Source organism: Micromys minutus, assembly GCF_963924665.1.
Source record: "Micromys minutus genome assembly, chromosome: 21".
NCBI classification, from domain to species: domain Eukaryota; kingdom Metazoa; phylum Chordata; class Mammalia; order Rodentia; family Muridae; genus Micromys; species Micromys minutus.
The window spans coordinates 29,734,275-29,760,400 of NC_137956.1; positions in this window are offsets into that span (position 1 = coordinate 29,734,275).

The following is a 26,126-nucleotide window of genomic DNA, read 5'->3' on the forward strand; positions in this document are numbered from 1 at the left end:
ATCTTCTTCAAGTTCGTTCTTCAAACACTTCAAGTTTTCATTATACAAGTCTTGTACTTGCTTGGCTAGAGTTACCTCAAGATATTTTATACTATTTTGAGGATATTGTAAAAGGTCTTATTTTCCTGATTTTTTTTCTCAGTCCATTTGTCATTTGTATGTATAGACAGGCTTCTTCTGATTTTATGTTTATAGTTCATCTTGTATCCAGTCACTTTTCAAAAGTGTTTATCAGCTGTAGCTATTCCCTGATGGAATTTTTAGAGTCACTTATGTATACTATCATTTTATCTGCAAATAAAAATACTTTAACTTCTTCCTTTACAATTTGTACTCCCTTAATCTCCTTTAGTTTTTTTTATTATTACTCTAGCTAAACCTTCAAGTATTATATTGAATAAGTAAGGAAAGAGTGGTTAACCTTGTCTTGTTCCTGAGTTTGATAGAATTGCTTTGAGTGCCTCTCCATTTAAGTTAACACTGGCTATGAAGTTGTTATAAACTGCCTTTATTATGTTTAGATACATTTCTTGTATTTATAGAGATTAGGGACATGGAGAAGTGTTGAATTTTGCCAAAGGCTTTCTCTGCATTTAATGAGATAATCATGTGGTTTTTTTTTTCTTATATAGTGGATTACAATTACTGATTTCAATACACTGAACCATCCCTACATCTCTGGGATGAAGCTTACTTGATCATGGTGGATATTTCTTTTTTATATGTCGTTGGGTTTGGTTTGAAAGTGTTTTTATTGTTTTTTTTTTTTTTTTTTTTTGCATCTATGTTCATAAGGAAAATTGGTCAGTAATTCTCTTTTTTGGTTGAATCTTATGTGGTTTGGGTATCCGTGGCCTCACAAAATATATTGAACAATGTTCCTTCTATCTATATTTTCTGGAATAATTTGAGGAGTATTAGTGTTAACCCTTCTTTGAAACCTTGGTAGAATTCTGTGTGTTAACAATTTAGCCTTGAGCTTTTTCTGCTTAGGAAAATTTTAATGACTGCTCTTATTTCACTGTGGGTTATAGGTATATTTAAATTGTTTGTTTGATCTTGATTTAACTTTGGTTACTGGTACCTATTAAAAAATTATCCATTTCTTTTAGTTTTTCCACTTAAGGTACAGGGTTTTAATGTGTGTCTTTATGATTCTCTGCATTTCCTCCATATCTGTTTTTATGTCCCCTTTTTTGTTTTTGATTTTTGTTAGTTTAGTTAAGGGTTTGTCTGACCTGTTGGTTTTCTCAAAGAATCAACTCTTGTTTTTTTTTTTTTTTACATTGTTCTCTTTGTTTATATTTTATTGATTTTAGCCCTCATTTTATTTCATGCAATCTACTCCTCTTGAGTGTGTTTACTTCTTTTCTTCTAGAGATATCAGGTATTCTGTTTAAGTTGCAAGTATAAGATCTCTTCAACATTTTATGTAGGCACTTAAGTGCTAGCAACTTTCTTCTTAGCACCTCTTTCATTGTGCCCCACAAATTTGGGTACGTTGTGTATTTATTTTCATTGAATTCTAGAAAGACTTTCATTTCTTTATTTTTGTCTTGACACATTTTCATTCAGTAGAGAATTGTTCAGTTTCCACATGTTTTAAAGCTTTCTGTTGTTTCTGTTGGTGATGGTACCCAGCTTTAAATGGTGGTGGTCTAATAGAATTAAGAAAGTTGTTTCAATTTTCTTGTATCTTTACATTTACATTGAAAATTACTTTGTGACTGAGTATGTGGTCAGTTTTGGAGCAAGTCGTGTGAGGTGTTGAGAAGAAGGTCTGTTTGTTTGCATATGTGTGAAATATTCTATCGATATCTGCTAGGCCCATTTGGTTTATAGCATCAGTTAGCACTAATATTTCTCTGTTAATTTTTTTTTGTTTGGATAACCTATTCATTGATGAGAGAGGGGTGTTGAAGTCTCTGAATGTCAGTGTGTGAGGGTCAATATGTAATTTAAAGGATAGTAGTCTTTCTTTTATAAAAGTGGGTGCCCTTGTGTTTGGGGCATAGATGTTAAGAATTGAAATATGTATCGTTTTGGTGTATTTTTCCTTTGATGAGTATGTAGAGTTCTTATCATCTCTTTTGAGTAGTTTTGGTTTGAAATCTATTATATTACATATGAAATGAATGTAGTAGCTTGCTTTTTAAGTCCATTTTCTTGAAATATCTTTTTCTTTCTCTTAACCCTGAGGTAACATCTATCCTACATGTTGCGATGTGTTTCTTGAATGCAGCAGTAGATGCATTCTATTTTCACATCTATTCTGTTAGTCTGTGTCTTTTTCCTGGGGAATTGAGACCATTGTTATTGAGAGATTATCAATGATCAATGATTGTCAATTCCTGTTATTTTGGTGATGGTGGTAGTTGTAATGATTGTGGTGATGGTGGTGTGTACTTCATTTCTTTTCATTTTGCTGCTGTGAGATTATTTATTTCCTGTGTTATTAGGTATGTAGTTAACTTCCTTATGTTGGAATTTTCTTTTGAGTATCTTCTGTAGCTCTGGATTTATACTTACATATTGTTTAAATTTGACTTTATCACAAAATATCTTACTTTCTTCATCTATAGTTGTTGGGAGTTTTGATGGTTATACTAGTCTGGGCTGGCATCTGTGGTCTCAGAGTCTGCAGCACATCTGTCTAAACCCTTCTGGATTTTAGAGTCTCCACTAAGAAGTCATGGGTAATTCTAATAGGTCTGCCTTTATATGTTACTTGGTATTTTCTCTTGAATAATTTTAATATTCTTTCTTTCTTCTGTATGTTTATAGCATTTTGATTTTTATATGGCAAGGAAACATTTTTTTCTGGTCCAATCTGTTCAGTGATCTATATGCTTCTTGTAACTTTATAGGCATCTCCTTCTTTGGGTTAGGAAATTTTTCTTCTATGATTTTGTTGAAAACATTTTCTAGGTCTGTAAGCTGGGATTCTCTTTCCTCTACTCCTATTAATCTAGGTTTTCTCTTCCATAATATACCAGATTTCTGTATGCTTCATCTCAGAATAATTTTAGATTTTACATTTTTAACAATGTTTATAATAAATGATGTATTCATTGCTTTTATTATATCTTCAGTGCTTAACTCTTCCATCTCTTATAGTCTGTTGGTGAAGCTTTTGTTTGTAGTTGCTATTCTAATTCCTGATGTTTTTATTTCTAGGACTCCCTCTGTGTTTTCTTTATTGCTTCTATTTCCATCTTCAGGTCTTGGATAAGTTTTTTTTTTTTCATTTCCTTCAACTGATTGTGTTTTCTTGGCTTTCTTTAAGGTATTTTTCCTCTCATTTCCTTGTACTGTGCTTTTCTAGATGTTTTAAAACGGGTTTATAAATCACTTTAAGAACCTCTATCACACTCATATACTTTGTTAAAGTTTTTGTGTGTTTATTTTCTTGCTCTATTATTGTACTTTAGCTATGTTGAAATAATCAGGGCCTGCCCATTGTGGTAGAATAGCTGTGCTCTGTTGAAAACATATTGTTTTGGCTGCTATTGTGTTTTTATGCTTGTGTGTAGGCATCTGAGTGTGGGATGATTATGTAGGTCTAGGTGTTGATTTCTAGATTTGTCTTTGTTGGGTGGTGAATTGGCTAGACAATTTGACACAAAATACAGTAGTTTTAACAAAGGGAACCTCAGTTAAGAAAATGCCTCCATAAGATGTACCAGCCTATAAGCCAATTTTTAAAATTAATGATTGGTATGGGAGGTCCAAGTTCATCATGAATAATGCCATCTCTAGGCTTGTGGGCCTGAATTCTATAAGAAAGAAGACCGAGCAAGCCATATGGAACAAGCAAGTAGGCAGCACTCTTCCACAGCCTCTGCATCAGGTCCGGTTTTCAGAATCCTGCCCTAGAGTTCTTTCTCTGGCTTCCTTCAATCAGTAGACTACAATGTGGAAATGTAGGTCCAATAAACCCTTTCCTTCCCAAGTTGCTTTTTGGTCATGGCATTTTTCACAGCAACCCTAACCAAGGTTGTTTTGTTCCTTGGTTTCTGTTTCCACTCTGGATTTTTGGAGAGCATGCTGGTAGTGTGCAGCTTGTTTTCCTGGCCTTTTTAGATGGCTTACTCACAGGTAACCTCCTGTAATTCCTGGTGTTGAAGGCTAGGTAACTGGGGTGAATTGGAGGAAGAAAGGTTGGAAGAGATCTTTGTGATCCATTGGGAATAGAAATCAGAGAAGAAAGGAAGACCACAGCAGGTTTTTCAGCTACAGAGCTTGGGATGGGACTGGAACTCAGGAGCAGTAGGAGAGGTGGGAATCTTCCAGGCCTACCTGTTGCTCTGGGAAGATTGGCCATTGACTTTAGCAGGAGATGCCCGTTGAAGTTGAGGGCTGGGACAAAACAACGAGTTGTGGGGAGGGTAGGAAGGGGATGGTCTGTGGCAGCAATTCTCAATTTGTGGGTCAGCGCCCCCCCCCTGTCATGGAATGACCCTTTCACAGGGCTTGCCTAAGACCACCAGAAAACACAGCTATTTACATTATGACTCATAGTAGCAAAATTAGTTACAGAGTAGCAATGAAAACAATGTTATGGGATCAACACGGTAGGAGGGACTCATTAAAGAGCCATGGCATTAAGAAGCACTGGCCTATAGGATTCATAAGAGCTGTGAACACGATTGAGGGAAGGATGCAGCTGATGTTTGCTTGCAGCATAAGGAACAAGCTGAGCTGGGAGATCTACTCTCAGGGAACAGAGAGGATAAGCTCTACAGACAGCCCACTTAAAGAGAGAAGTTTGAAATAACACAATCCCCCATATTGTTATTGTTTACGGAACAAATATCATGAATTGTCATTATTGTTTGAGACTTAGGCACATGGTAACCCATCTCTCACTCTCCCTGTCCTTAAGACTGGCAGACACAGGTTGTCACAAGGCATACCTAAGAGAAAAGACCAGAAAATATTTCAGTCAGATCTCACAGATGCCCGATAACCCTAAGGCCCAAAAGCTCCTGAATGAGAAAGGCCTAAGAGGGAACTGTCCTTCACTGCCCTCTCTCAACTTGAGACCACAAACCCTGGAAAACTGAACTGATGGAGTAGAATACACAGTTCTCCATTCCAGAAGTAGCTCTTCTCTGCCCTAAAGAGTATTAGAACACGGGGTATTCGGAGCAGCTGTACAAGGTCATGCGCTAATCAAAAGCGCCCCCTGGAGGAACAAGGGGGAACCAGAGCTCAGCTCTGCTCCACTCACCAAGCATTCCACAAAAGGTTAAGGAGGAGCACATCTGTCTTTGCACCCACCTATGCCACAGTGCCTGCCCAGCTGGGGCATCACTCTCAAACACAAAGAGGATCCCTATGGCTTGGCTGCCTGCGTGTGAACAGTGTTATTAGCGTTCCTTCTCCACTTCCCTGTGGCCTTCTGAGTGTTAGTAACCCACTGTGCTTAGGAAGACTAATCCGGCAGGATGCTCTGCAGAGACAGCAGACAGATGAGGAGGGAGGGGAGCTGTCTTGATTCCAACTGCTGTTTTCCACTTGTCTGACTAGGCTAACATGCTAAACCTAAGGTCCTTTCAAGAGATGGAATTCAGCAGAGAGCTTCTGTCCTCCCCATTGCCAGACATGCCTCTCTTTGGTACCAAAGCATGGGTGGGTGGCTCAGCTGTTACCTCCAGAAGCCCCTGAAATGGCCAGAACAATATATTCAGGAATATGGTACCAAGTCCCCCGCTGAACCCCAGGTCAACAATTCATCCGGATTCTATTTCCTATCTCAGATTTCAAGCCAAGGAGTCAAGTATATCTCGGCTGAGGACGCTGTGTGGCAAACACCACAGGACAGTACCAAAATATCTATCTCCACAGGACGCCCATCACCCAAAACACCAGAACCTGAACACAGCGGATCCCCCACCCCATTGTTGATTACCAGAGAAGAAATCAGAGCTCAAAGCTAGAGCTCGCTTTCTTTCACAAATTAAACTCAAAGAAATCAAAGCTTGCCCCAAGGTTTGCATTCCCACAGAGAGGGTCCAGCTCGTCTGAGGAGGTGTGTCTTGTTGGAACAGCTGTTCTCCCATCTTCTCTGTTATCTACCCCAAGTGGGTGTGTCTCCTGAAGCAGGGGGCGGTCATATTTCTCCTGTCCCAAGGGGATGCCATGGCCCTACTTTGTAAAATTGGAAAGTCAGGATGTACAAGAATATCCCAGCCCCAAACCTACCAAGTTTAGCACAGCAGCAGTATATTCTCGGAGTCCATGTTTCTACTACCGATCGTGGCATAGAGCAGATGCCTGGTGACATCTGGGGCAAGGAGACAGAGGAAAGAAATGTGAGACACAGAAGGAAAAATGTTCCATGATTCAGGCTCACCAGAATCACCAGGAAAGTTAACTGATACATCGGTGTAATTCCAGGCCCATCCGTCTTACTTCATGTTTCATCTTATCCCAGTCCAACCTATGTTTGTTAAACCTTTGAATTCAGGCATCTCTTTTGAGCCTTCTGCAACATGGGGACTATTTCCTGTTGCCAGTGTCCCCTGCCCTTCCCCCTGAGAGTGGGACATAGCCATGCCACCTATATGGAGAGCGTCTTTTCTCACAGCCTCACTCTCTCTGTGACTAACCACATGCACAGGTACATCCTGGCCTGTGTCACATTTACAGCCACTCAGCATCCCATTAGGGTTTTGTCTGTTAGGACAATTTTCTCCCCCCATTTTTCTTGCCTTGTCTAGAGGAACTCAGGGAAGTTCAGCATCTGCTCTTGATCTGAAGAGCACCACCTCTACATTACAGGCTTCCTCTCAGAACCTTGTCTCCATCTCTGCTGCTCATCCTGTTGGGGTCCAGGAAGAGCCCCACAAATCACCCAGACACCAATCTCAATCCGGTATCGATAGTTTATGAAACTCAACCTCCAAGGCTGATTAATTGGTAACACGACCAAGAGTTAGTACCTAAAACCATAGGCAGTCTGCAGAACCAGTTTTCATATGGGGAAAATAACAAACAGGTGCATTTACAACATATACACTGTCTAGACAAAGCAGCACTGTCTGACCTTTAAGCTGAGGCAAGGAGGCTAGGGGATCTCCAAAGACCATGAGGCTCTTTGACAAAGTACAACAATAAGTTGCTTTTGTCAGGGCAAGAAACAATAGGTTAAGTTAAGGTCATGAGCCACAAAATGAAAGTTGAGGGAATATGGCAGAACTATTGTCAAGTTTTAATATTTAACAATCCCAGGTCCCACTACCCCAGCCTCATTTTTTTTTTTTTTTTTTTTTTTTTGCTGTACCCAGGCTGCCTTCTGGCTTCTGCTTACCTCTTGGTGCCTCTGTGACTTCTGCTGGGCTCTTCTGTAAGGTCTATCCTACCATGCTCTGAGACTGATCCTTTCCTGCCATGTAAGACTAGTGTGGTAGCCATGGTGTTCTCCCTTATCATCTTCAGCTCAGGCCCAGAGGTTTGTGGTCCTAGCCTTCAACTGCATCTGTCAAGTCTGTTTCCAAACAAGAGACAAAGTCAAATTAGAGACCAAGCACACCACTGTCCTGTGTCACTCTGAGAAGAGGACATCTCCAGAATACATCTTGTCCACATTCATTTATCAACAAGTCTTCAATGTCCTACTGTGTGCTCCGAGCTGTTGTGGATGTTGTAACACCATAGCAAACAAGAGAGGTTCCTGCCGTCTTGAGGTTCATGTGTAGGAAGAGATCCATCCAACATCTAGCCAGCGCCTCACTCAATCATGATATCTCCACCGTCACCCCACCTCCCCTTCTTGCCAACACTCTATGACGCACTTCAGCAATTCCACCACACGTGCAAAAGTGCACCACAGTTCCCACTCACAGGCTTCGTTCCTTGGAGTTTGCTTCAACGTGTGTATTGTGGTTTCTTTTCTGTTGCTGTGAGAAAATAACAATGTCCAAAAGCAATTCAGCGAAGAGAAGGCTTAGTTCATAGTGCCAGAGGCCTAGAGTCTATAATAATGATGAGGAAGGCAGGATATTACAGCACGAGCAGAAAACGTGGGCGGTCGTGTTTCTATCCACACACAGGAAGCTGAGCAAGAACAAGAGATGGAACAAGACAATACACCCATCCCCGTTGCTATGCTTCCTACAGCAAGGCTGGACCTCCTGAGTTTCCCAAATCACTTTACTACCAGCTGGGAGCCAACTGGTCAGGTGCACACAAGCCGATGGGGGACATTTCCCTTCTAAACCACAACACTATGTTTGAAGTGTTCTCTTTGTTCCAATCAAACCTTCCCTCCTCTAATCTGTGCAAACTCACTTTGACCTATACACAAAGGCAGCCCAGCAGCGAATCCCAGGTCTGCTGTCACTTCTATTGCCAACTCCTTCTACAGAGAGCACTTAAATTACCCATGAGCCATAGTGGAGCACACATGTATCTGTTTTTTCGTTTGTTTGTTTGTTTGTTTTTCGGCCAGTTCAATCTGAGAAAATGAAATGTTCTTTTTCTAACCAGATTCATCATGTCTCATTGTGTGCTGATGAACTAAAATCTATTTGTCTGAGGAACAGTCCATGCTTAGGCTCCTGAACACACCATTGTACAGAGGCTGTGTGCAAAGAACACCCAGAATCAGTCTGAGAGCATCAAGGAAAGGGAAAGTTTAGGAGGCCGTGAGGCAGGTGCAGGATACCAGGCAAGCACCGTTTGGGATCCTAAAAATGCTATAACACCGGGTAAAGTATCTGAGACAATTGAGCGATGGAATCTCGGGGAGTTTCTCAGTATCTGAGACAGGTGAGCCTGTGCCATCGGCCAATGCCTGAACCTAACAATTGAGGAAAGCGCAGCTTCTACTTCTCTGTTTCCGCCAAGTGTCCCAGGCACCTCACTAGCTTTGGTCTGCAGCACCACCAGCCACTCTGCCTGAGTTCCAAACCCATGTCAGTCAATAGCATGGAAGTGACAAGAGCCCTCTGAATCTCAGTAACCAGATATGCTGATTTTTCATTGGTTCTACATTTATGTCACAGGACATCTGGAAGAAAGACATGGCTTGCCCAGATTGTCTTTGTTTTGGACAGGCCTAAGCTCTTTGATAGTCATATTAATTTTCAACCATCATCATCATCACCATTGCTTTTACTTGTAGGAGAAATATGAATTTCACATAGACTCAGAAGAGTTCATCTTTGCTCTGGCTCCCAAGTGAAAAACTATGTCATTGAATGCTACAAAATGTCTTTCTCTCAGCCCCAGTCCTTTCATCTATGAAATGAGAAGAAAAGGTCACAAAGAATTTTTGAGGCCATTCATGCTTCAAAACATATATGTTTCCCAGAAGGAAAGGGAATCACCGAGTGTTGGGTAAAGATTCCTCACAGTCCTCTGGAGAGCAAAACTATTGCACCATTCAGAAGATGTGCTTGGAGAAGTAGCTCACTCTAGTTCACAAACAACTGGCAACAGAAATGGGATTTGAATCCAGGGCCATTGTATTAAAAAGTGTGGTGTGGTGTGTGTGTGTGTGTGTGTGTGTGTGTGTGTGTGTGTATGAGTGTGTGTGTGTGTGTGTGTGAGTGATTTTATTTGTGATCTGTACTGAGAATGGAGTGAAGAGAAACAGTACCATGGAATGAGCCAAGAGTCAGGCACTGTGGGGTAGCCTTAGGGAGAAAGCATTAAGTATGCTTTCATTTTTTGATGGTCCAGTTGTTGTTGGTAATGGCGATATTTAGCACACACTAAGTTCTGGGCCCTAGACAAGGTGCTAGATGCACAAATATTAATTTCCCTTGGGAAGGGAAGAGGACACATATTAATTATGGAACTAGAAACCACTTTACAGACTTCAAGAGGCAAAGATTTATTACAAAAAAAAGAAAAAGAAAAGAAAAAGAAAAACTACTCATAAAGTCATCGAGGAGGCTAGGAAAGAACAACTCTGCCCATCTGATGTAGGCTTTCAGGGAAGGAGAAGGTGGAGAAAATGAGGACATAGAACAGTCCACCTCACTGCCACTCTTGAGAAAGTGACCTAATTTTTCTTTTTCCTTCAAAGTTTCCTGCCCTGGTGTACTGGCTGGTTTTGTATCAACTTCACACAAGTTGGATCAGAAAGAAAGGATCCTCAGTTGAGGAAATGCCTCCATGAGATCCAGCTGTAAGGCATTTTCTCAACTAGTGATCAAGGGGGGAGGGCCCAGCCCACTGTAAGTGGTGCCATCCCTGGGCTGGTAGACCTGGGTTCTATAAGACAAGGCCTGTGTTCGGGATCAGGAGATGAATATGAAGAGTGCATTTCCAAGGGGCTCCAGTTTCATTTGGACTCTGAATGCCCAGTTCCAGGGGAGCCTGACAAAAGAGATCTGTTGGGAATGCTCAGATCTCACTTGAAGTTTCATGTTCAGCTCTACGGTGTCCCCAAGCAAAAGTCTCCCTGGAGACTCTCAGAAACACACTGGAAATTGATATTTATTTGCTTTTTTTTTAGGTCCCAAAGTTGAGGGAAAAATCATAAAAGCTGGGGGGCTTTGAGTGTAGTGAAGTCCCCAGTGATAGGGTTCAGACAAGAATGTTAAACTGGGGTTTTTGGAAAAATTTTAAGCCAGGTGAAATCAGGCCACAGCTCTGTCCAGCCAGAGCTCACTGCAGGGCTGAGATGGAGATGAGATGTCTCATGTGCTTGTGTTTTCTAGGATTTGGGCTTTCCGTTTTTCCCTGTCCCAAACTTGGATAGCTGCCTACCCAAGGATCCATCATGTAAACATCTATGTGGATAAATGATGTCTCGAGAGATCCTAAGCAGTTTCTGTAGCTCCAACCAGACTTGCCTACCAGGTACTAGTCCAAATTCAGTGTAAAGTATTTAGCTGGGTCTAAAAGATGGGTCCAAAGTACTGTGGAAAAGAGGGATGAAGGAAGGGAGAGAGGGAGGAAGGGGGAAGAGGGAGGAACAGAAAAACTAAAAATCATATTTATCATCAACTTCAGATTCCATCTCTTTCCCAGTTGATTTTTTTTCTTGTAAGTTTATACCTACATACTTTCTGACTTTTCTCTAGTCATTCAACTAGTCCCCAAATGATTTTTGACTTTTGTGTCCTTCCCTCCCTCTCTCTTCCCCTCCCCCTTTCTTTTCTTTTTTTTTTTCTCTTTCTTTCCTTTTTTCCCTTCCTTTTCCTTCCATCTGTTTCATGCTTTGTTATGTAGTCATAGATGCTAGATGTGTGTTTGTGTTAGCAACAGTCAAGCCACATCCAGAAGACAGTGATTCACAGCATTCCTCCTCCTCCTATCTTTACAGTCTCTTTCATCCCTCTTCCCCCATGTTCCCTGGATCTCAGAGGGACTGCTTGAGTTCTGGATTTGCTCCACGATGTTTCTTAGTTTCTGTCATACTATGCGATCCACACCATCAGCAGGCTTAGGAATTTTGGTTGGGATTGGTCGTTAGTTTGTCTGAGTGGCACTGGGTGTTGAACCTAGGACCTTACTTCATGCACATAGAGCAATCACTTTACCGTTGAGTTATAGCCCAAGTCCTAGTTGTATTATCTGCCCTGCTCTACTGAAACAGAGACTCTCTGCCAGATGGAATATTTAGCTGTGTCTGGTTCCTGTGTCTCACATTCAAGGGGTCCATCTTAAGCCCTCAGTGGTTGAATGAATGGCCAACACTCAATCTACAGTGTTTTAGAAGACGTATGACCAATTCTGACTTTTTTTTTAATTCAAATGAGACTAAGGAGACATTTGCATTATTTCATATTCAAAACCTACTGTTGACACATTTAATCTTGCTAAACTCACCAAGTGTGGCGGCTTTCTCCTGCCAGCAGGGTTGCATAATCTTCCAGGCACACATTTGAAGCAGGATGTTAACCTTCGTGCATGGCAGCTATGGAGCGGTAATTGCAAGGGGGTGTCTCTGAAGGGCCGGAGGAGACAGGCCATCTGCTACAGCATCAGGGACAGCCAGGGGCGAGGACACAGGGACTCCTGTAATGGCTCATCTGCCAATTTCCTCTTCCCACACCAGCTGAGTAGGCTCCAGACTTGGCAGTCAGGAGCTATGGCTTGAATAGAAAGGTCACTAACATAGTGACCATACAACCCTGTGCTGAAATGGTAGATGCAGGATTTCATATGAGAAAGAGAATAGAAGACAGTGGGGCATGAAAATATCTACAGGGCAGGCAGTTGTGTATCCATCTTTTGTGGCTGGTTGGAATTACAACCGGAGTCACCTCTGTGTTCATTCACACACTGCCTTCAGCACAGCAGTGCCTTCTTCCTCTTGATTGCTTAGTGACCGATATTTTTTCACCATTCAATATACTTTCTGGGTACTGAACTCAGATCCTCTGGAAGAGAAGCAACTGTTCTAAGTCCTGAACCATCTTTCCAGCCCCAGTTTTAATGAGGGGTAATGATCTGCAGTCTGCTTCCAAATGTCTTTTGTAGGATAAGAATTGGAAAGGATTTCATAAGGATATGAGTCCAGTGGACATCCTAACAGAAGCTTGGCAGCCACTGAGGAATACAGTCCTTCCTGGGTTTTCTAAAATGTAGCAGTGCCCTTTAGCAGCTTCCAGGGCTGCTAGCTTAATGGTTCAAGACCAGCAGCAATGAGAAAAAATTTACCCTGCCTTAATAGCCATGGGGGATCTGATACATCAATTCCAGACAGAGGTTGACTTCTTTGTTTCCATCTCCAAGGCTCCAAGTAAGGCTCTGTCCTCTGAGACACACTCAGCTAAGATACAGGTTGACCAGAAAGCCAGAAAGGAGATGAATGTACCAAATAGCATCATCTCTTTGATCAACAAAGCCCAGAAGTAGAAACCAGGAATGAGAAAACACCTATCAAGTACCCTGCTTACCATAATTGCTGTCACTACAAAGGACACAAAAACAAAACATAAAACAACCAATGATCCCTTGTGCTCAGAGACTTTAATGTTCTACCCCACTATGCACCTGCTCTTGGACCTCTGTCTATTCACCAGGGCATTTTTTTCTCTCCAACATGGTGCAGTGTTTCCCCAGATGTTTACATCTGCACAGCAAGCCCTTTTCAGGTGTGGAAGAACAGAACAAACAAATGTGCTTTCCCTTTTTCCAAGGATGACAGGAGCCAGGGGCTAAGTTTAGAGATCACTTCCACCTCTTCTGACTTCCTTTTCTCTTTTATGTAGGTTCAGTAATCCCTTTTCAAATCTTTGTCTTTCCTTCCCTAATTCATGGGTAAGCTACTTTTAATCCATTTGAGGGAAAGAGAATGAATAACAGAATTTAAATATTTGGTGTGGACAATGCCGTTTGATATAGAGCATGTGTGTTCAGGGATTGAGGTTTGCTGATTAAGAGGATATTCTGCTGGGTACACAGATAAACAAGCTCCATCCATGAGGGGAGTGTGAGGCTGATAGTTCCTACAGTGTGATCTGAGGGGCTTATTGGAGCCTGACATGTGTGTTATAGAGCTTTCCCCCTCCTATGACACCTGGAACAGCAGAGTTAGTTTTATTCTTTACCTTTTCTTACCTAGGGAACTTGAAACATCTTATCAAATGTGCAAAGTAGAAGGTAAAAGCTTTTACATGCTAGCTGTTTTCAAGGATGGCTGTTTTTATAAACCCTATAACAAGCTCCCTTCCTTGGGACAAATATGACAGAGGTGGAGACACCATGCCTGGATCATGCCATCTGCTAGCACCAAGCCAAAGAGCATTATCTTGGTGGTGGTGGTAGTTGTTTATCAGCTTGACACAAGCTAGAGATTTCTGAGAAAAGGAATCTTAATCAGAAAAATGTCCTCATAATATTGACTTATAGGCAACTCTAGAGTTCACTTTTCTGATTAATGACTGATATAGGAGGGGACACCCCACTATGTTTAGTACCACCTCTAAGTAGATGGTCTTGGGATATATAAGAAAGCAGTCTGAGCAAGCCTCAAGGAGCATTTAAAAAAGCAACATTCATTTGTGACCTCTGCTTCACTTGGTGACTCTGGAATCCTGCCTTGAGTTCATAGCCTGACTTTTTTTCAGTTATAGATTGTAGCTTGTGGATTGTAAAGTAAAATAAACCCTTTCCTTTTGGTCATAGTGTTTTACCACAGCAGTACAAAAGTAACCAGGGCAAGCATTGTCTTTTCTTTCAGTGGCCATGATGATATCAATCCCTTCCTCTCACCACCCACTACCATATGCTGCCCCTCCCAGCATCTGATCCCATTGCACAGACTACCTGCCACCATTGATGGAGCCATTTGCCCTCCCCATCTTAACTTCTCTGTCCAGGAATTTCTTTCTCACATTTCTGTCCAGAGAAGGCATCAAAGCTGTTATGGTGACCCTCTCAACAATAAATCACTTCATGGCTACTTTATAACCATAATTTTACTACTATTATGAATCATAATGTAAATATATGATATTCAGAATATCTGATACTCAACCCCAAAAGGGGTCAAGAACTACTTCAAAGTATTATTCCTGCCTACCAACCTGTGTCCCAGAGTGCACCAGGTTTTGACAGTCTCTCTCTTCTTCCACTAAGGGCAGTTCAGCTGCCCAAGGTAGCTGACAGAGGAGTGGGGTGATTGTCTAGTAGGCATTGGAGCTGGATGGTGGTGCACTACTAATTTTAACTTTGTTATCTGGAGTTTGCTTGGGAGGAAAGTAGGGGAAAATGGATAGTTGTCACTCCCTTATCTCCTCATCATTCCAGAAAGAGCTCTCATCTTTCCCAGACATTCCTTCACAGTGACAGGAACCTCTTTCCACTTAGTAGCTGGAGTCCAGCACATGGTTGACCTTGTTTTCTTCACCTCATCTGGGCCACCTCACCTCTCATCTTATCACCTGGATGATTTGCCACAGGCTCTAAAAGGCTTTTCCCTTGGCCTGAAACCAGTTCTCCATAGAAGAGAACACAAGCTCCACTGTAGAGGGCACTATCTCACCTGCTCAAGTCCATCCTTGTTAGCCTGCCTCTGCTTACAAGACCTTGTTAGGATTTAACCCTGTTCCCCTCTCTTATCACATGCCATCCCTGACCCCAAGCTTCAGTCATTGTCCTTGGATTGTTTTTGTTTTAGAACTCACCAAGTTCATCTCATGGGCCTCTGTTTCCCAGTTCTCCTATTTGGTCTGCAGTTGTGGCTTCTTGACATTGAGCCTTAGTTTTTATGTTTCTCTGGGGAAGTCTTCTTGAGATTTTTTTTTTGCCTTATCCTGCTGCAATATTATTAGAGAACATGTTACCTCAAAATACCTTAAGTGGCTTTTTTGCCTATCTGCTCATCCACAAGCTATGGACCATACCATAGATCTTTGGCCCCTGCAGCATCTCAGAGCTCAGTGTTCACTCATGCTCAATAAATGTGAGAGAACTGTGTGTTAGGTCTGATAGGACTGAGTTTGAAACTTACCATATGCTTTAAACTCTTTGAAGTCTACATTGCTGCTGGCCACTGTGTCTCTCCCCTTGTAAAGAAAAGTACAATAACATGTCATGACTAGTGTTGAAGGCCTAAGTCATTTGATTGTTGAACTGAAGACATGATAAGTATTCAACAAGTATCACCTCTCCTTTTCCTCTTGCTCATTACGGGATGTGGAACTGTAGCTCAAAAATGTCATTAAACAGTTTAGACAAAGGGAGACAGAAACTGTGGTGGTTTAAATACGGTTAGCACAGGGAGAGGCATTTTTAGGAGGTATGGCCTTGTTGGAAGAAGTGTGTCACTGTAGGGGTGGGCCTTGAGAGTTTCCTCCTAGCTGTCTGGTAGCGAGGTTTCATCCTTTTGCATTCGGAATAAGATATAGATTTCTCAGCTCCTCCAGCATCATGCTTCCTGCCATGATAATGGACTGAATCTCTGAGCCTGTAAGCCAGTCCCAATTAAATGTTGTACATTATAAGAATTGTCTTGGTCATGGTGCCTCTTCACAGCAACAAAACCCTAAATAATACAGGAAGCAAATCCAGTTAATGGAATGACACATCTGTAGGGGACTGAATTTAGTCTTTCCAAGTATATCCACCTGAAATCTAGAATGTAGCTTATTGTGAACAAAATTTTTAAAAAAGGAGAAGGAGCAGGAGGAGGAAAAAAAATCGTTCTGGGTACAGTGAATTAAGGATCAAGGAGACTCTTCTTTCTGAGATTTATCAGCTCATATTAATCCTTGTACTCAGGAGGAAGAAGCAGGAAGATCATAAGTTCAAGGCCAGCCAGGACTATACAGTGCTCTAGGCTGCAGGAGACCCTGTAGAGGAAGGGAAGAAGAGAGAGAGGAAGAGAGAAAAGAAGGAGAGAGATGAGAAATATTGAATTGAAGTGGTCCCAGATGATAATGAGTATCTTTATGAGAAACAAAGTAGGACTGGAGAGATGGTTCAGTGGTTAAAAGCAATGGTTGGTCTTCCAAAAGATCTGTATTTGAGTCCCAGTGCTCTCCTGGGAGTTCACAACTACTTATAACTCCAGTTCAGAGTATCTGAATACCTTTTTTTGGATTCCTCAGGCAACAGGCATGCACATGGTATACAGAAATGCATACAGGCAAAACACCTATAAACATAAAACATTTAATGAAAGAAAGAAATATCAGAGAGGAGGGGGGAAGAGTGAAAAGAGAAACAGGAGAAAGAATGGAAGGAAAGTATGGATGGATGGGAAGGAGAGGGAGAGAGAGAAAGAGGAGGGCTACAATCTCATTACTTGGGAAGTTAAGGCAGAAATATTTCAGTGAGCTTGTTTTGTGACTAGCAGGGCTACACGGCAAGGCCCTGCATCATTTATGAAAAAAAAAAAGAAAAAGAGGCAACTTAGACCAAAAGAAACTGATGCTTTCCCTGACAAAGGTGTGCCCATACCCCAGGGAACACCAGCAGTGACCAGTAACCACCAGAATCTAGGTCACACTGTGCTCATGGTTAGGAAGCAAAGGGGAATAAATGCTCTTGCATAGACGACTTTTGCCTTTGTACTTCAGTCCAAGACCCCAGTCCGGGAGATGAACCCAAACTCAGGAAGAGCCTTTCTTTGTTAAACCTCTCTGTAGAAGGCTCGCAGATATAACAGCAGTGTGTCTCCTGGGTGATTCTATATCCAATAGAAATGAAGATGGACAGCAGCCACTGCAATGCTCTTGGCATGCCAGCATACAGTTGAGCCTCACTTCCCTGGAACCCTCCCAGTGTGGACTTCCTTGGTTCTCTGTTGTTTCTATAATTGGCTGCTAATAAGCTTGAAACCTTAATTCCTCCAGATGACAGACCTGTTTTCCCTCACTCCTGGGTCCTGTGTGGTAGTGTAATTTACTTGTTGGAAATTCTCTAGTCCAGTAAGACCTAGACCTCTAACACCCATATTTGAAGATTTTCCGTATATGGAAACCAAGTCTCAAATCCCTTGGGTTAATCTCCCCCGGCTGGGCTGAAATCCTAGAACCCTTCCTGCAGCATCTCCCTAAAAAGCCTAGGTAGCTCCCCCTCTCCTCCCTGGCTTGTCCCCTGTAGGAGGAAAAGAAGGGGCAGGTGTCTGGTCCAAAGAGTAGAGGAAAAAATGCACTTCCCTAGCTTTAAGTGTCTCCTCCATCTGCATCTCTGGAGAGGCAGCCTCCAGATTGTAATACACATCATTCATGGACTACCAGGCTCTCTGCCCGGCCATGGAGGTGGTGAGCAGGTGCAAAGGAAGAGTTGTCACTGACTCAGGCCATTTCTGTCCTCATGAGATGATGCATCATACATAGTGACCATTCTACCCTTTTATCAGTGGTAGACCTGGGGCTGAATCTATATAGACCACCTTGGACAGGAGCTGGGCCAGTGCAAAGAAAAGGGGGGGCCTTTGCTTTCAAAGACATGCAACCACTCTGGGTGTCAAGAGTTAAGACACTTTGGCTGGGCCATAGAGAAGTCACCTCTGTCTTGCATCCACACTGACCTGCCCACAGACACTTGTGAGGGAATCTTTGTCTATATTATAAAATGCAAGTGACATGGCTCATCATCCAAGACAATGTCCTCTGTCAATGATGAGCATAAATAGACCTGAAGCTTTTGTGGGCTCTCTGCCTATCTCAATAAGACACCCCCTTTCCCTTTGTCAGATCTTTGTCTAATACTGTGTGAGACTCTCTCTCTCTCTGTGTGTGTGTGTGTGTGTGTGTGTGTGTGTGTGTGTGTGTTTGTTTGTATATATTAAGATAAATGAGAAGAAAATGAAATTTCACTGAGCTACAAAGTTTAACTTTTAATCTCGGCTCAAAAATTTTAATTCCAGATGTGAGATTTTAACATCTTTGTGCTCTGTTGTATTCTGAGGGTCCTCAGGACAATTAGGTCTCAACTAAAAGGCCATTGATTGAAATAAAATACTATTCTACCACACGACCTAGTCTTGTTTTAATATACAAAATTCACTACACTTTAAGTCATAACTAATTACCGCAGAAATATTTGTTGAATATCTACTACATAGTTTACGGTAGGTAATACGCTGGGGTCTAGGGGGAAAGGGGGGAGACAACATAAAGATGAACAAGACAATTTCTGTTCTCATACAATCTCCTAAAAGCAGTAAAATGTAGAGGCATTACTATAATTCAAGACTGAATATAAAGGCAATGAAATAAATTATAGAGTGCTTGTAGGGAGAATGAAGGCATTAAAGGAAGAATAGTGAGGGTAGACTGGAGAAGACAGACAACCCAATCCCCTACCTAGAAAACCCAGGATAGTGTACCAAAGAGCCATTAAGACCAAAAAGTAAGCTTAGCGAAGTGATTGAACATAATGCACAAGGCAGCCAGGAGGCTGCCTCTGTGCCAGCAACAGCCAATTACCAAATGTCCTGGGAGAAAGCACTTCGCTCAAGTCAGCAACCAAAACTATAATAAACCTAACAACGAATGTTACAAGAAGTATTCAAGACTCTTTCAGAGAAAGCCATAAAACTGTATCAGAGGATATAAAAAGGGGATTGAACAAATGAAAAGATGTCTCCTATTGTTACACTGGAAGAGGCAACTTTACAGAGAGTGACAGCCCTCTCTGAATTAACTAACTGTTCAGTGAAATCCCAGTCAAAGGTCCAATAGACCTGCTTTGGATTTTGTAGTGAACTCTCGCTTTGTTCTGGATGAGACAATATACAGCAAAAACTAAGAAAGGGGGTTATTGTTTTACCTTGTATTATAACATAGTCTGATGTTAAAATTTTTAATCAGTATGATATTCATGCAGAACTAGATAAAGTTAAGAAGTATCATATACTTCAAAAATGGACTCTGTGCCACATCCCTGTACAGCTGCATGACCTTAGACCTGCCTAGGAATAAAGGAAAGATAGGCAGGGGGGACATAGAGACTGGGATCCGGAGCTCTGGGCTCTAGGCTGCTGAATTCACTGCACCTGGAAGCTCAGAGTGTTAATTATATAGAGTTGACCAGGGACCTGAGTTACTGTCAGGTTATTACATACAGATAAACAAGGAGACAGGATGTATTTTACACAGCTGGACCAAGGAGACAGGCTTTGTTAGTCTCTATAGGAACAGTCTTTGTACAGAAGCAGCCTTCAAATTGTAAATTCCCGGGGGCTGGGGGAAGCTATGGTGGACATCTGCTACACACATTGCCAACAGCCCCACTTGGTCCTGTCAGGAACACACACACACATACACACACACACACACACACACACACACACACACCAATCTAACATGTGATCAGAGAAGGAATCCACAGCCCCTGTGAAGGGCCTTGTCCTTGAACGTTCTTCTTTTCCTTGAGAAGGGTACAATGCAGAGTAAAAAACTGCCTCGGTTAAGAGGCAGAGAAAACTACATTTTAACCCTATCTCTACTAACAATACCTCTGTATGTAATTTTAAAGGGTGAGGAGACACAATCCCTGTCTACCTCTTGGGATTATGATGACAAACAAAGCCATCTGTATCTAACCCAGCTCATGAATTATAATTTCTCAGGATGCTAGGCACAAAGACCCTCAGGTTTAAAATAAACAAATGATTGTGTCCAGAGGCCAGTGTCACCATTGCAAAACCTTACCTGTGTGTTCTTATGAGCTCCTCCAAGAGGATGCCATGGTGGGGGAGGATGGGAGGAATGAAGACATCCGGGTCTTTTTTCCTGTGTTCATTAACCACAGAGTATCTCTGTAAGGGACAGGGCAGTGGCTGGTTTTTCCCTATGAAGCTAGTTCTAGAGTAGCAAATTCTTTTGTCTGGGTGGGCCCTGTATGGTTTACAGAGCCAGGTACACTTCTTGGTGCCTCTGTTATCTGCCTGTTAATTCTCTGCAATAAATTTCATGATTTGAAAGATCTAGAGTCAGTTCCTTCCTCCTGACTGAGGGGCAGCCTCCCATGGAAAATATTAAATACTTAAACCCTCACGCTGTGCACCTTTCTGATCATCCATGGGCACCAAACCTTGTGATGTGGGCTTTGTGATCATTTCTCTTTTTTTTCTCCCACTCAATCAACCTCACAAGGTAGGATATAATTTCCCAAGCATTACAGGTTGTAGTGGGTTGTAGAAACTGAAGCTTACATCCAAAGATAAAGCCTTTCTCTGAAAAGAGTTCTTAATAGGACCCATACATCTGGTTCTAGAAAGAGAGAGAGAGGGGAAGAGGGAGAGGGTAGGAAACTAAGACTAAAGGTAGCTCCAAACCCCTGTACCCACATTTCACTAGGCTGTGTCATGGCACACACCTCAGTGTTAGCAAGCATGTTACCTCTGGGACCTCCAGTGTGGTTAAACCATCTTCTGCCATCTTGTCTGGCTGGGTGACCCCTGTGCTGGCCTCTGAGTAAAAACAGACAATCACAACCAGCCCTCAGCCATCTGTCGTGTCTGCAGTGTCAGAATGTCTCTGTGATGGCTTTGATGAGGGGTATTGGGTCTGGATGCCCTGCCGTTTCTAGTCCTGGGGTCTTTTTATCAGCAGCTAGGGACTTTGCTGAAGTATGGGATAGTGAGACTTTTTCCCATCATCGTCTTGCCTTTGATTATTTTGCTGAGAAAATATGAGGTGTTACTCAGATGACAGAAAAGCCTGAAAATTGTTCCTTTCTTCCTAATGCATCTCTAAAACATTACTTTGCCAGCACTCCCACAACATAAGGCTATTTTCTTAACATCCTTGCAAGGTAACTGTTATCAAAACCCCATAAAGGCTAATGCTATAAGGTCTTCTGTCTATCCTGGCTGCTTCCTCCAAGGCTTAGAAAAATGGTTTCTGTTGGCTCATGTATTTTTCACACACATTTCTCCTCTTTGGCACATCTTGGGATCTAGAGTCCTTTATCTCAACACACACGAGCTCACGAGCATGCGAGCTTTCGAGCACACACACACACACACACACACACACACACACACACACACACTCAATCATCTTCCTAATTTTCTTGTCTGATACTTTCTAGAGATCCTTGTACCATACCTGCTGAGTAGAAACACACTTAATTCACTTCATTTGATTAAAGATGGGGTGAAGACAGTGAAAGAGGAGGGCAGAGAAGAAGATAGAGGAGAGGGGAAGGAGGGAGAAAAGATGGGGTGACATGAGGACTGACTGGTTTTGTTCTGGCTCTGGGAAGATAGAGGACATGACAGCGGCTGGATGTTCTGATTAAGGAGTTGTTCAGTAAACTCCTAAGACTTGATTTCTAAGAGGAAACACAAGAAAATGGTACTATACCATACTGTTGGAACACTCGCCTAGCATGTGCAAGGCCTTGGGTTCAAGATTCAGCAACACACACACACACACACACACACACACACACACACATAATCTTAAGTGGTATGGTGTCACACTCATACAATCCCAGAACTTGAGAGGCTGTGATGGGAACTGACATTGAATTGAAGGAGCAGCTTGGGCTACAAGCTGGGTTTGAGATCAGGTTGGCCATGGTGGGAGTCTTTTCCTCACAATAAAGAGGTCATACAACCAAAGGCCTACCTTGGGTTCAGAACACATGCTGCCCTCAGTCTCTGGCTTACTCCCGGGCTTCTTCTGGACAGCAGAGTCATCTATGTCTGTACAGGTGGCACCAGCAGAGACAGATTCAGCCTGTACATCACCTCCCTTCTTGAGTTCTACTCACTTTTAAAAGCAATTAAGCAGAGTAATCTGAACAATGTAAGCAATTACTTTAAACTAATATAACTTCTCACCGTGTCAGGGGATCTGCTTTGTAAAGGGAGCAGTTGTGGGAGCTGTTCGCCATCTTTTCTATCGGCCGCCGGTCTGTCAACAGTGACCCCATGCAGGCTGTGGAAGGGCAGAAGAGACTGACTGAACTCTTGGGCCTAGAACTTTCCGTGCAATCTTAGAATTCTGACAGGAATGTCAGATCCATACCTGCATTCTGAGCTGCTCTCCCTCAAATTTGTCAGGCATGTTGGTAAGCTGCAAATAGCAGTGTGTTTGTTCAGTGAAGGGTGGGGGAAGCCAACCAGGGCCTAGCCCACCTACAGGTGAGTCCCATTAAAAGCCCAGGAATATGGCTTTAGACAGACAGACAGACAGACAGACAGACATATACTCAGGGTAACTGTGAAATGACTCTCAGCCTAGCCTGACTCCACAGTCTTGTCCCTCTCACAGGGAGAGAGGACAGAAAACTCATTCAGAAGCCTAGGCTTGGCAAACAGTAGAAACACGCATAAATCAAGAGAGTTCACCTATTTGTTAGGACTCTGGTTACAAATAACAAAAAGTGGTGGAGATTAGATTAAACAGGGAATGAGAATTTAAGAATATGCCCTGAATGGCAATGCCAAGGCCAAAAAATGTAGCCGGAGACTGGAAACGTGTAAATTAGGAATGGAGGGACAGCAACAAGTACCAGGGAGTCGCCTCTTTTTTCCAGATCTCTTCTTGGCATCTCTCAGCACAGGGGAGAAATGTTTTTTTCCTTAAAGTAGTCACATCTGCTGCTGCCTCAACTGGCTTTTGGTTAAATGACTGTCTGAGATGGGATGTACGAAGAGCCCCAAAGACTCTCTTAACACTTATACCTCCATGGAAACTATAAGCTAAGGTTTGCTGAGGGACTTCCCTTGTTCCAGTTGTCAACGGCTAGGGAAATGGTCACCCAGCAGCAGTGCGAGGCCCATGGACCTCTTGAGGCCGATTACACATTCATAACACGAATGGGTGTTGTAGTGAGCTGAGCAAGCGCCTGCTGTGTTTCTCAACAAGAGCAGCACAGCATGAGCAAAGGCATGGGGGATATAGGCCACTGCTGAGTTTGGGCCTGGTCAGGAGGCATGCTGTCTGTCCACTGTGGCGTTAGTCACTTACTAGGAGCACACTGTCTATGGATGCAGAGTGTAAGTGCCACCACAGTTTAGGATATGCTGCACCACTGAGTTCTCACCCAATGCAGCAGGAGGTAGGGCATGGAAGGACGTGAAGGGGCTGATGGTCTTGCAGAGTAGGTTGGGATAGAACAAACCAATGCTTTCTGCCTTTGGGCTGCTGTAACCTCACACACACATACTCTGAATATATATGGGAAATAGTCACCAGTACAGGCTGTTTGAGCTTAAGGCTTCCTCTATGAGAACAGAAGGCTATTGGAAAAGCAGCAAAGGCTGGCAGGGCCACTTGCAGAACCTTTAAATATTTTATTATGGGAAATGTAAACCATGCCCTACAGTTGGTGGAATAATGACCCCTCTTCACACAGCCAGCACCCAACCCAACAATCAGCGACTCATAGCTAGATCTGTCCCACCCATACTCCGACCACTTCCCTTTATTATTATAGAGAAATAAAGGCTTGATTTCACAGCATTTATTAAACATTTCAACATTAATTTCAAAATATTAAACTTATAAAATATACCCACAATTCCATTATTACACGTGAAGTTTCATAAAGCTCCAACATTATCAAATATCTAACTCATGTTTGTTTAAAAAAAAATCAATTGTCTCATAGATTCTATACAGCTTTTATGTATGATTTATTTGACTCAAGACCCAAAGAAGATCCATACGTTGTACCTGGTGATATGTTTTCAAATTATCTGTTACTTTCTTCATCTTTTTCCTTTTCCATTTCTGAAATCTTTAATGAACCGAGATCATTTTCCCCTAGAACTGACTGTGGTCTGAAATTTGCTAGTTTTATCTATCTGGTGGAACATAATTTCTCCCCTTGTTTCTTAGAACGTGTCTAGTAAGACAAGTTCACCCTTCTCTACTGTTGATTTGCCAGTTTGCTGGAGAAAGACGGGGCGCATGCTTTCCTTGTTATTTTTGAGATGTTAATTGAGCGATGAGTGTTTCAGATGTCTAGCCTTAGGAAGCAATCCCAAATCAGCGTGCCTTGCTCCTCACAATTCTACAAAGTGAGCCGGCCAGGCCCAGTTGTTCTGTTGTGTGGTGTCTGCTGGGACTGGACCGCTCCTGAGGGTTCTGGCATGGGACGTGTAGGTTAATGTCCCCACTCGTACAACACTGTACTTCCTCATAACAAGGGGGCCTCCCTAAGCTTTGATATGGCGATTCTAAGAGGGAGTGAGGAATACGCAGACACCATGGGTCTCAGTCTCAGAGGGCACATAGTGTCACTGCCACCATAATCTTGATGGACACAGGGACATGACACTGTTTGGACTTAAGGAAGAGAGACAGACACCACCTCTCTGGAGGAGTGGCAAAAACTTCCAACCATTCCTACATCTAGGATTGATGTTTCCTTTACTTTTATTGTTCTTTTCTCTGCGTTATTATACATATGCATATACACATATATGTAACACACATAGATAATCACATATATGATCTATTACAATTTTATTTTTGATTATGTACATATGTGTATATGGCTATGTGCATGTGAGTATGGCACTCTCAGAGGCCACAAGAACAGAGATCATCAGGTGCCCTGAAGCTTGAGTTACAGACAGTTGTGAGCTGCCAGTTGAGGGTTCTTAGGAACTAAACTTGATCCTCTATAAGAGCGGTGTATGTTATTAATCACTGAACCACCTCTCCATGCCGCTAATATTTGATGTTTTAATTTGCTGTGACTATTTCCTTTGTAGATGCTCAAATTGTTTCCCATTTGGCCAACAGGGTATTGGTTATTTAAATTTTCTTACAAGTCTTTCTAACATTGCTGGACCAACTCTCTCTTTCCTTGACTTCTGTGTAACAGTACATTTCTGGCTCCTCTAATAGAGTCTCTAGCCCACACGTGGAGCTGGCTATTTCCCCCCAAGGAGACATGATTCCTTTCATGGGAAATGGTATCTGGAGACTACAGTCTGAGTGCCAGATGTGCCCAGTGTGATTCGGTTGGCCATTTCTTCTAGATGTTCTCTAAAGAGAAGGCTAAGAAAGATGGTTTCAATATTTTATTCTCCCTTCTCTCTCCTGTATGATTTACTGTGACATCGGCACCACCCACTACATGGCTCCAAGAGCCTCAGATATTTTTCCATGTTTAGAATAATATATGAGCTCAGTTTAGTGATACTAGCCTGTCGTCCCAGACATTTAGGAGCCTGAGGCAGAAAGATTGCACATTCAGTGCCTGCCTGGGTGACAGAGCTAGTTCCAGTGTAGGCAGGATTGATTAGTGAACCCTGCCTCAAAATTCAAAAAGTGGCAAAAAACTAGGTACATGCATCATCAGTAAAGTGCTTTCCTTACAATACAAGGGTCAATCCCTAGTGTAGAAAGGATGGTGCTGAGGCTGGGCGGTGCCACTGTGCCACACTGTCCATCAGAGATGATCTGGAGATTGCTGCATGCTGACCCTGCATGTACAGTCTACAAAACCATTCCCCTTAAGACAATTTTAACATAGCCTAAAGAGTCTGGCTTCTCACAGGCATGCCCAACCTGCAGCCCAAAGGCTATATGATATTACATATGACCACGGAGAGCTATATAAATGACCCAGCACAAAACTGTAAACTACCAACTATTTTAAGCATTATGAAAACACATTGTTTTTGTGTGAACTCTGTACATGACAGTATTGTGTCACAACGTCCAACGGTTGGGCATGCCTAGGAACATTGCACAAGCTGTGTCAGCATCTGTGGCATGAATTTCCCCCCC